Below are 12228 nucleotides of genomic sequence, written 5' to 3'. Positions count from 1 at the left end.
CGTAGGGTTTTTGGGCATGATTTGCTTGTTTTGATTCTCTGATTGGTGGAGCATTTCTCAGCAGAATCATGGGTAATGTAGTTTTTTACTGTGAATTCTGCTGCGATTATTTTAAAAAAAGTCATAAAAACATAAACATATACCATCAATTAACAACCCCGTAGCTCACAGTAGGTCTGTCTTTAAGTTATCGAAATCAATTTCCCTATATGGGACTTTTTTCTTCTTGCTCTCTATATAGACTCGCTGTCCATGCATTTTGACCCATCCCTACTAGTAACCACCCAGAACACCCTAGACACCTATAAATGACTACGGAGGTGAGTTTTGCACAGGCAAAACTCAAAAGTGTCATTACATTTTTTACTTTTTGCACAAAAATGTTTCCTTCCTCTTCCTTCTCTTTAGTAGATTCTAGCAGGTTTTCACAGAGTGTTCATGCTTCAGTCCATTCAAACACCTGCTGGGGCCATTAATAAAGGGGCCAAACTTCGGTTAAAAGTAAAACATGATGAAGTCTGGCTGGAAAACAACACCTGAGACATTTCTCTGGGTGTTCAAGAGATAAGAGATAAGATCGTAAGCCACCAGAAGTGAGGAAAAGGCAAAACTCTACGTTAAAAACAAACAATCGAACAAACCCGAGAGCCCAGTGCTAATGGAATATGCCTGTGGCGCTCTTGAGCATCTGAGCCAAACTATGTCAGAAGTAATTACAGTTTGCAGGGCAATAACAAGTCATTTGTGCAGTAATTGTATCCACACCCTTTCCTTCAACAGGCAGTGCATTCCAGTATCAGCGGCTTTCCATACCATCAAAAACGGCTCATTTGAAGCACTGGCATAGATACCAATGGAAGCTTGTTTCTGCCACAGAATTTATACCCCCCAGTTCTCACTATTCTCAGAATTGTAAGATAGAAATGCAAAAAAAAAAATTCTCAGAATTGTGAGATAAAAAGGCTCAGTTACCTTTATATACCTTTTATATTAGCTTCCATTCATACCTACATTGTAAACAGGAACACACAAAGAGTAAAACAACGATATCGGCTTTGTTCCAAATCCCAGTGAGCTGTCTTCAAAGTCAGCATCCTGATGGAACCCCAAAAGTTGAATTAGATCAAATCTAAAATGCATGAATGTACTGTTTTCATATATTTAGTCAGAAATGTACTACTAAATTCTGCACCATTTTTTTCAGTGTACCTTTCAACAAAATATACCTACAAATCAACCATTTCTCAAATTCTCAAACTCTCAACATGCTATGCATTCTGGGATTAGAATTTGGCCTAAACGTGGCGTCTCACTTTTTTAAAAAACGTTCGAGTCGGGAGCGCCTGTGATGACTTATCATGACCATGTGAAACAGAGCAAATGACTCCTTAACATTAACACACTGTCATTAAGCGTCTGGATTTCATGACTTGTTTACTAACCACTTTCATATAAATGTCAAGGGTTGCACTTTACACAGCAATGGGTTTGCTCATGAGTGTAATTATTATTATTATACATAAAGCAGCAGCACTTCAGTGGGTTCAGACCTTATTCATAAATATGAGTAGCACAGGATCTTTTCATCTCAATACTCTCAGTGCGGTGCCAACCACAGTTAAAGTGGGTCCGCTCCAGGAAAACGTCTGAGTCGGCCTGGAATGATAGAGTGCAGATTCCGGTGTAATTCCGCTCCAGATGATGGAGGGGGATCAAGTCGGGCAGTAAATCGCTGTCCGACTGACTCCACAAGTGGCTCCAAAGGTTCAACGCACATCAGTGCATCATTTCAGTGTCAGCGAATGGTGCAAACAGCTTAGTCTAGACAGAGAATACAGCATGCTCTACATACACTGTAAAAAAGATTTTTGGAGTACATTTTACAAGAAAAACCTGCATCAGTTTTTCTTCTTCAAAATTTTACATTTAATACAAAGTTTTGTCATGAAACTCTAGATGGCGCAGGCTGATAGGTCCTTAACTCAATCTGCTTGCAATCACATCGCTCTCTATAGGGCACAGCTGATTGGTTCCTGCTGTATCAGTAGCCAATGAGCTCGCTGCTCAACCTTCAAATACTTTGTCAGCATTTGCTGTAGCAGTTGCAGCACGCTTTCAGAAACCCTCCACCTTCCCCAGCTCCAACTGTATAGATCTGCTATGGGTAATTCATATACGCTATATTGTACAGCAGCAGCATGTCTTACTTGCTCACAGCAGAGTTTTTTGAGTATGTATTGGCAGTAGCTTGTTCTGCAGCAGCAGCAGCAATAACCCACAGCAGCAGCAACAGCAGCAGTAGCAGCAGCAGCAATAATCCACAGCAGCAGCAACAATAACAGTAGCAGCAACAATAACAGCAGCAGCAATAACCCACAGCATCAGCAGCAGCAGCAGCAGTAATAACCCACAGCAGCAGCAACAGCAGCAGCAGCAGCAGCAGCAGCAGCAATAACCCACAGCAGCAGCAACAAAAACAGCAGCAGCAACAATAACACAGCAGCAATAACCCACAGCATCAGCAGCAGCAGCAACAGCAGCAGCAACAACAGCAGCAGCAGCAATAACCCACAGCAGCAGCAAAAAAAAAAAAAAAAAAACAGCAGCAGCTAGGGCTGCACGATTTGAAGAAAAAATCTAATTGCGATTTTTCTGGTTAAAATTGCGATTTGTGATTTAAAATGCGATTTTATAAAACAAATGGAAAAAAAAAAAAAAAGATAAACAATACCCGGCTTGTTTTGCTTGTTTGTAGGGCTGCAGAATTTGGCCTGAAATTTTGTGCTAATATATTACTTTGACTAATTATTATTATTATTACTATTATCATTATTGCTAAATAAAAATATTAAACCAAATAAGAAATATTACTGTTGTAATAACTTTCATTATTAAAGTATTTAGCATTAGTATTTAATTATAAATATAACTATAATAATTAGAAAATAATATTTAAAACTTGTATGAACTATGTGCCTCTTATGCATCCACTGTGGGAAAAAAACCCTGTATCCTTATGTACGCTGGAGAAAAACATATTGCTTATATGTTCCCCTCAAAGTTCTTTAGAGAGAGGAATTATTTTTCCTATTTTTACCCTGAATAGGATTGAGTGAGCTTTACTTGGGCTAAACATGTCTGTTTCATACTGGACGCCGGAGGGCGCCCTTGAGCAGATACTCCAAATACTCCAAATATACGCAATATAACAAACGCTGTTCCAGGAAATCCCCAATGGGCATCATGCTATCGCTGTGACTGAATAAAAAGAAGGTAGAAACGCTTTGATTGATTAAACATGAATAAAATAAACAGACGACCACAACAATACATGGTTTATATGTTTTCTTCAAGCCTTCTCGGGTATTTCTGTAATAATAAAGTATATTTATAATCCAATGCTAATCAAAGTGCTATTTCAAACACTCAACTGACGTTATGAAGTGAGTTTGGAGTAAAAACACATTAAATGTTGTCTTTTGTTAGAAAAGAAGTTCATAAAGGCTTCTCATGTTTGGAAAGTTTGTATATTTGGCGTGTGTTGCTTTTTCTAATGCAGTGCTCTCAGATGGAGCGTCATTTACTACTGATCACAGAGCAGCTCTTCACTAACACGCTGTGTACATATTTATATAATTAAAAATTGCAGCCTTTGCGATGTCATAATCACACTAAGCCGATTAATTGTGCAGCCCTAGCAGCAGCAACAATAACAGCAGCAGCAGCAGCAATAACCCACAGCAGCAGCAACAATAACCCACAGCAGCAAAAACAATAACAGCAGCAGCAATAACAGAAGCAGCAACAATAACCCACAGCAGCAGCCACAACAGCAATAGCCCACAGCATCAGCAGCAGCAACAATAACAGCAGCAGCAATAACCCACAGCAGCAGCAACAATAACCCGCAGCAACAACAATAACAGCAGCAGCAATAACCCACAGCAGCAGCAACAACAATAACAGCAGTAGCAACAACAGCAATAGCCCACAGCATCAGCAGCAGCAACAATAACCCACAGCAACAAAAACAATAGCAGCAGCAATAACCCACAGCAGCAGCAACAACAAAGACAGCGGCAGCAGCAACAATAACAGCAGCAGCAATAGCCCACAGCATCAACAGGGTTAAAACAAATGTAAGTCCAAAGCCCTATTCAGATGGTAATTGTTTCTCAGGGGGAAGTAATGTATTTTTACCATTTAAAGGGGGTAGTCTGTGATGTTATTTCCGTCCGAATCCAGTATGTTGGTGTTTTTCTCTGACCACCAGCGTAAAAATTCCTGGCTGAATAACCTACTGTTTTTTGACAAACACCAAGGTTGTGTGGTAATTTAATTGCCGTCCGAATCCACACCTCTGAGATAACAATAAGAAATCAATACAAAATTCACTGTTTAAATCCTTTTTGGCCACTGCGGAGCACTGTATGATAGGCTACGAGTTGAGCTTCACTGTAATTTGCACACGTTTTAAAGATACGTTTATTGCAGGGAAATATTTACAAGAACAATATTTCATCACCGCTCCACCAGTGTTGGGAAGTTAAGAACAAAAATAAAGAGAAAGAAATAAAGCACAAATGGGCAGTTATTCTGGGAGCAACGTGTGCAATTCAATTTTAAAATATGCAACATTAGCCTATTATATACAGTTACATTAAAAAATATAAACCAAGCAGCTTCATGCTTACCTCATGTAGCCTACTGTAAATAAAGGGCTCCGTTAACTTATTTCTGCTAAATTCCCTTATTTTCAAAATAACATCATTTGAGATAAAATGCAAGACAAAACCATTTCAACTATATAGCGTGTCAATCTTCATATTTTTAAACAGGAGATTTAAATAATCAAATAATAAATAGGATATAATTATTAAATATTAATTTATTCTCATTACTCCAAGCATGTGACGTTTTATTCACATCAGACAATCCTGCAACCAACCACGAACTCAGTGAACTTGCAGTGTTATAAATTATTATCAGTGCACACCATTACTGTTTTAAATTCATGTTCCTCATAATCTTGAATCAGAATATCTTCTCCTCCCTCTTGCAGCATCTCTTCTCTTCTCTGATGATGAGGGCGGGGCAACCTGTCACTCACATGAGATCCACCAATAGCAAACCACAACCATCCATCAATTCCACACGGCAAAATCAAGCCCCGCCCTACATTTGTTCTTGTTTGAGAAGCGTTTCACTCTGATATACGACACAATAGAGAAGAAAAGACCAGCACAACTTTTGTTTCGTGACGACTAATGATATGTTGTTCTTACCATACGAGATCTGTCTTGATTAGACAGACTGTCCTCACCAATGTGTGTTTTCTGCTATTACTGCAAAACAAATTCAGTGCCCAAAATATTTTCCACACCCACAAATTTTCCATGTCTGGAGGAGCTCAACAAATAACGAAAATGTGCATATTGACGATTCCTCTTATGATTTAGCTGCACACAAATGAATCCAAACCCTTTTATTGTCTGGCAGAGAGTATTAGTATGGAAACCCTCAATCAGGGATGTGGGATATGCTGGAATTAGCAGATTTTCCAAACGCTCCACATTCGCTTTTTGACCCTAGTGGTCTCGTCTCAACAATCAATTCAACTTTATTAAACTATTTCACAGGTTCAAGTGAATATATTCAGTACACTTTCACACTGAGAAGCATTTTAGTTCATTTGACAAACTTTTAACTCCAAATAAAGTTTGACGCACGTGTTTGCTTTGACTCTACTTGGAAGGCAAGATCAGCTGAGCTCTTAGACTCAGATCTTATCTGACACTTTTGAAGTTGAATGTTTGGATTCTGCCATTCAGTGATGGAAAACATCTGCAGCGCTGCCATAAAATGCACATTTAACACTGTTTGTTTGTTTCACACAGGAAAATTTATTGCATTTGATTACATAAAACGCCGTTCCAACAAACCTGCAACAAAGTATGAGGTGGAAACCCAAGGAAATGACAGATTGTTTCTACATGTTGTTGGCACTGAACCGGTACAGGGTTAGTCGGATGGGTTGGGTGGGTTGTGTTGTATGGGTGGTACCTCGTTTTGCTCTGGAATGATGGAAGGCATTTCTCAAACTTCTGCTGCCGCAGGGCCTTCTTGTTTAGTTTCTGATGAAATGCATAAAGAGCCATAATAAATGAATACATCACAAAAATGCTCAGCAGAAAGAGCATGTGCTTCTCGTTATTGTCAAATGTTATTTCATGCAGTTTAATATTACATAACATTTGCCTGTTCAGTGTGTGTAAATGCATCAACATCAATGATGAGAAACTCAGTGATCCTAATGCAGACCATGAATGTGGGCGCTTGGTTTTCTGCGTGTTTGCTGCTCTTTACATGGTGATTTTACATGCATAATGAGTCAGTATTACCTCAGTGATATGGAGGATTCTCAGGCCGGATTCCTTGGTGAGTGTGTGCCGTCATTAGGAAAGGAATTCTGCTTCCTGAAGAAGGAAAATGCTTGTAAATGTCTTGGGGTGTAATAAGATCTGCGTGAAATGCATGTGAGATAAAGCCTGACAGAAACAGCAGGCCTGCTGGTGTCCTGCTTAAAACTCAAACACACACACACACACACACACACACACACCCAACACCCTGGCAACCACCTATATATATATATATATATATATATATATATAAATATTCCAGAAGACAGCAGAAGGTGGTCTGTCAGACGGCACTGTTCCTTTCTGACCTCTGTTGATTGAAGAGCTGCTGAACCTCCACAGGAAGTGGAATCTCTGTGGAGTCGCAACAAGCACAGGAATTTCCTGTGCCAGACCAACATAGGGCCACCGCCGTGAGAAGCAAGGCCGATCTTCATCCCGTCTTCCTTCTCACTCTTTCAATCCTCTTTTGTCCCGCCAGACACGCCCATTCTGACCACCCAGAGTTCCTTGGGTTTGACTGTTCATTCAAATACTGTTCAAGTCAACATAAATCTACTCTGACTCTATTTACTCTCTTAATTCATGTTCCTTCTCTTATTGTGAATGATTCATCAGTGACGTTATTCTAAAGAGAAACATGTTTGTCTTCATAATCATTCATCAACATGTAATAACTTACTTCATCTCGGAAACGATCGACGTTCCTGTTCAGCTGACGTCATTTAGGCCAAATAGTTTTAGGAGAGGAGAAACATTCAGATATAAAACGCCCACTTCTCACCATCACATCAATTCTTAATGGATAAAATTGAATTAGAATAAAGTTAATAAGATTTAAAGCACAAGATTCAATTAATATATTATTGGAAACTGCTGAATATCCACCCCAGTGTTATTTTAGCATCATTATTAATATACTATTATAGTTTTTATTAATATTTTATGATTTTTTTTTTTTTATAGATATATTCCGTTTTCATGGTAAAGGGGCTATATATTAAGCATTTTCATGTATTAATCGCTTTTGTAACTAAACTTAAAAAACAGGACCTACCCTGCCTTCCTCGGTTTTCTATGAAAGCCTGTAGACTGATGTAAAGGTGCTGGTCATATAATTAGAATATCATCAAAAAGTTCATTTTTTTATTATAAATTATTTTTAAAAATGAAACTTTCATATATTCTAGATTCCCTACATGTAAAGTAAAACATTTCAAAAGTTTTTTTTTTTAATTTTGATGATTAGAGCGTACAGCTCATGAAAGTCCAAAATCCAGTATTTTAAAATATTAGAATATTTCCTAAGATCAATCAAAAAATGGATTTGCAAAACAGAAAAGTTCAAGTTCTTTAAAGTATGTTCTTTTGTGCACTCAATACTTGATCGGCAGGACATATTACAGCAAATGACTTGCTCCTAGCACAAATTACTGCATCAGTGAAGTGTGGCATGGAAGTGATCAGCCTGTGGCACTGCTGAGGCACTATTGAGCCTTCAGATCATCTGTATATTGTTGGATCGACTGTTTCTCATCTTTCTCTTGAAAATATCCCATAGATTCAGGTCAAGCATATTGGCTGGCCAATAAAGCACAGTAATATCATGGTCAGCAAACCACTTGGAAGTGGTTTTTGCACTGTGGGCAGGTGCTAAAGTCCTGCTGGAAAAGGAAATCAGCATCTCCATAAAGCTTGTCAGCAGATGGAAGCATAAAGTGCTCCAAAATCTCCTGGAAGATGGCTGCATTGACTTTGCACTTGATAAAACACAATGGACCAACACCAGCAGACGTCACGGCCCCCCCAAATCATTATTGACTTCAGAAACTTCACACTAGACTTCAAGCAGCTTGGATTCTGTGCCTCTCCAGTCTTCCTTCAGACTCTGGGACCATGATTTCAACATGAAATGCAAAATTTTCTTTTATCTGAAAAGAGGACTTTTGACCACTGTTCACTGTCCAGTTCTTTTTCTCCTTAGCTCAGGTAAGATGCTTCTGACGTTGTCTCTGGTTCAGAAGTGGCTTGGTAGTCCTTTTCCTGAAGATGTCTGAGTGTGGTGACTCTTGATGCGCTGACTCCGGCTTCATTCTACTCATTGTGAAGCTCTCCCAAGTGTTTGAATCGGCTTTACTTGACAGTATTCTCAAGCTTGCGGTCATCCCTGTTGCTTGTGCACCTTTGCCTACCCAATTTCTTCCTTCCAGTCAACTTTGCATTTAATGTGCTTTGATACATCACTCTGTAAACAGCCACCCCATTCAGTAATGACCTTCTGTGACTTACTCTCTTTGTGGAGGGTGTCAATGATTGTCTCCTGGACCATTGCCAAGTCAGCAGTCTTCCCCATTAGTGTGGTTTCAAAGAACAAAAGATACCCAGAATTTATACTGTAGGGATGGTCATTTAATGAAACTCAAATGTAAATATTCTAATATTTTGAGATACTGGATTTTGGACTTTCATTAGCTGTACGCTCTAATCAACAAATTAAAAAAAAAAACCTTTTGAAATGTTTTACTTTACATGTAGGGAATCTAGAATATATGAAAGTTTCATTTTTTAAAATAATTTACAATAAAAAAATGAACTTTTTTACGATATTCTAATTATATGACCAGCACCTGTATATGAAGGACTCGGGACGTTTTTGCCGGGAAAATCAAATGGATGTGACGGTTACGCGCGCTCCCGAGAGTTTTTCCTCCATTCTATGACACAAGAAACAAACGCTTGCACCGCGTCTTAAACAGACGCGACGCGCCTTGGCGATACGAGATGAAAGGTATCTTTTCCATGTTAATCTGAGTTTTTGTTCTAACTAGCCGCGACAGCGACACGCGATGATTCTAGAAACGGTTATTTTAGAAACGGTTTCTATTTTTTGCGACGTCGCGGCTGGAGCAACAACACAAAGTATGGCAATGATAGTCTCGGGTACTGTTTATGTGCTTAATTTAATGTTAAAAGCGCGTCTAATGTGAGCTTGAATATCATTTTGTGTGTCTTTTATAGCCGAACTGAAGCACCAATTGACAATTCACCTCAGATTTTCAAAATAAGTAAAAGTAAACAAGAACGTTCAAACTGTCAACTCATTATGAACAGACAAGTGTATTCTATGACAAATATTGTTTCAGTAACTCAGTATGTATTTTTAATAATGTTAAAATTGTGTAATATTGATGAATTTGATTACTTATCCATTTCGTTGCGAGTGCTGGGAGGTTGCCGAGAGAGCCCGCCTACGCGCTCTTCTGATTGGCTGTGATTTTTGATTGACATTATTGTGTCTCAAAGTCGTGTCGCGTCTGGTGTGGACAGACAAATTGCTTGTCGCTGGAATCTTATCGCATCGTGTTTGGTTAGGACACGGTTTTATAAAATGTTCAAGAGCCGTTCTGTACTATCAACGTGTTGTGCAAAGAAAAGGGATTTATTCAAACTATAGAATCGCATAATCAGATCTATAGTCTATATTCTCAAATAATCAATCTATCATAACAGTGTAATTTTAGTGACCTCATCTTTCAACATGATGCCGGTAAATCTCAGAGCTGGTGCAAATATATCCACATCTCTATTTTGTTGTGTGTTTATTTTGTTATTGAGAGGAAAGCGCGCAGACGTTTCATTCAGTGTGGATGGCATCAGGATATTTGCTGCAAAGGTATTTTCAAATTCTTTTTACTTCTTTTAACAAAATAGGGCCTTTTTAAGTCTCTTGTACTTTACATGTGCATGATTTCAACAACATTTTAAAAGTTTTAGTTAACAATAATAACCATGATTCACTCTCATGCGCTGTTATTTTTCACAGGGAACGCAAAATGTTTTTATATGAATTGCGATTCCATACAATAAGAAGTTCATAGTTACAATTTCCAAAAAAAATCCCACATAAAACCACCCAAAATTCTTCTGAAAGTCATAAGATATTATTGTATGAGGAACAGAGCAAAAATTAATTCATTATGGGTTCTAGAATTATATCCTCATTCGCATTCAGATTTGAAAAATGATGCATCAGGTTTGACGTCACTGATATGAAGACATCTTTGTTCTTTTTAGAGCTTGACAGTCATGGTCACTATGAAAGGAGAACCTGAGGGTGAGTAAATAATGTTAGAATTGTGATTTTTATGTCAACTAATGCGTTTGTTTCAAACCGTGCCATATCTAATAACACTGAAACTGAGATTCTTGCATAAGACAAAAGAACATACTTTAAAAAAAGGGAGTTTTCCTGGTGAACAGCAGCTGGTCCAGGCGTTTGACCACATTACCATGACCAGCCGCACACGTTATGATTTAACGTAGAGCTCGGATTTGAGAGAAGGGGCCACACACGCTCATGACCTACTGTTCTGGACTTCAGCAACTCACCGTCTAACACACACACACAGAGTGTAAGAGGGGCTTCCTCTTACACCACTCCTAAGTTCCTTGGTGTGTCGTTTGTTTATGCTGGACAGAGGCCATGTCAAGTCTGAAATAATAGGTGTGACGCGTAAAGAGAAACAGATTTATGACCGCTGACCGTAGGGAAGGTGTTTGTCCGAGCGCGATCAAAGGATGAACTGATATTCCCCTGTTATTCATCAAATGCTTCCTTATTTTTGCATGATAAAATCAGAACTGAGATCAGTATTAAATAACAGAAGATGCTTAATATACTGACCATATTACAGATGATTTTACGTTGTTTTGTCATAAAATGATTAAGTGCATGTTAATTATTTGTTCCCGTTCAAGATCTCCCGACGACACGCCTGTTTTAAACGCAGATTACTGGAAAAACGTGTAATTTTTCTCCTGCCGTGACTCACACAAACAGTCTCTCCACAGGTAGCCAATAAGAGTGTCAGCTGATGGATCATGTGACTGGGCACTTTGTAAACATTCTGTAAGGAGGTCAAGCTGAGAGTTCCCATCCATCCTCACGCTCACTTGAAAACAGCACCTTCCCATGGGAAACACATCATCGGGAACAACTGTAAATACTGAAATAAAGTCTGCTGTCATCACGGTGCTTTAGACTGGACGAGAACATTACTGGTGTTTTCTTCAACGGGAATTTGATTGTGTCGACATTTACACTCAAGTGTCTCGCTGAAATGTGATTTGAACAGAAAAGGTCTTTCAAATCATCACACCGCAGTGTCGATCCAAAAAACAATGTAGAAACTTGATTAAATGTTTGTAAACTGTCCATCCAAAAGTGCTAAAGATTCAATATTACAAAGCCTCAAAAAACTAAACCAGAATTTCCGCTTCTGCTCCTGGTTATCTAGTTTACTTGCTACTAAATATCTTTCAAAGCATAGTATCTATCAACACTGTACCTAGTAAACCGCATCTTTTTCAACCTGCTAAAACAAACAAACAAAAAATATTGACCACAAAAATACTTTTATTTACATGATATACATTAAAGTTTAAAAGTTTGGGGTCAGGGGTCATTAAAAAGAATCCTGAAAAATAAAATGTATCATGGTTTCCACAAAAAAATGAACTAACATTGATAATAATCAGAAATGTTTCTTGAGCAGCAAATCAGCATATTAGAATGATTTCTGAAGGATCATGTGACACTGAAGACTGGAGTAATGATGCTGAAAATTCAGCTTTGATCACAGGAATATAAATGACATTTTACAATATATTGGCATAGAAAAAAATCTATTTTAAATTGTAGTAATATTTCACCTTTTTTACTGTTTTTTTGTTACTGACAATCCTCATTTTGGCTGCGTGAGATTCTCCAGCTTTGTTGTTGTTGAGCGACCTGTTAAAGCTCCGC

This window comes from Ctenopharyngodon idella, chromosome 1 (genome assembly GCF_019924925.1).
Source record: "Ctenopharyngodon idella isolate HZGC_01 chromosome 1, HZGC01, whole genome shotgun sequence".
Taxonomy (NCBI): Eukaryota; Metazoa; Chordata; class Actinopteri; order Cypriniformes; family Xenocyprididae; genus Ctenopharyngodon; species Ctenopharyngodon idella.
Note: the sequence above shows the minus strand (reverse complement) of the source record.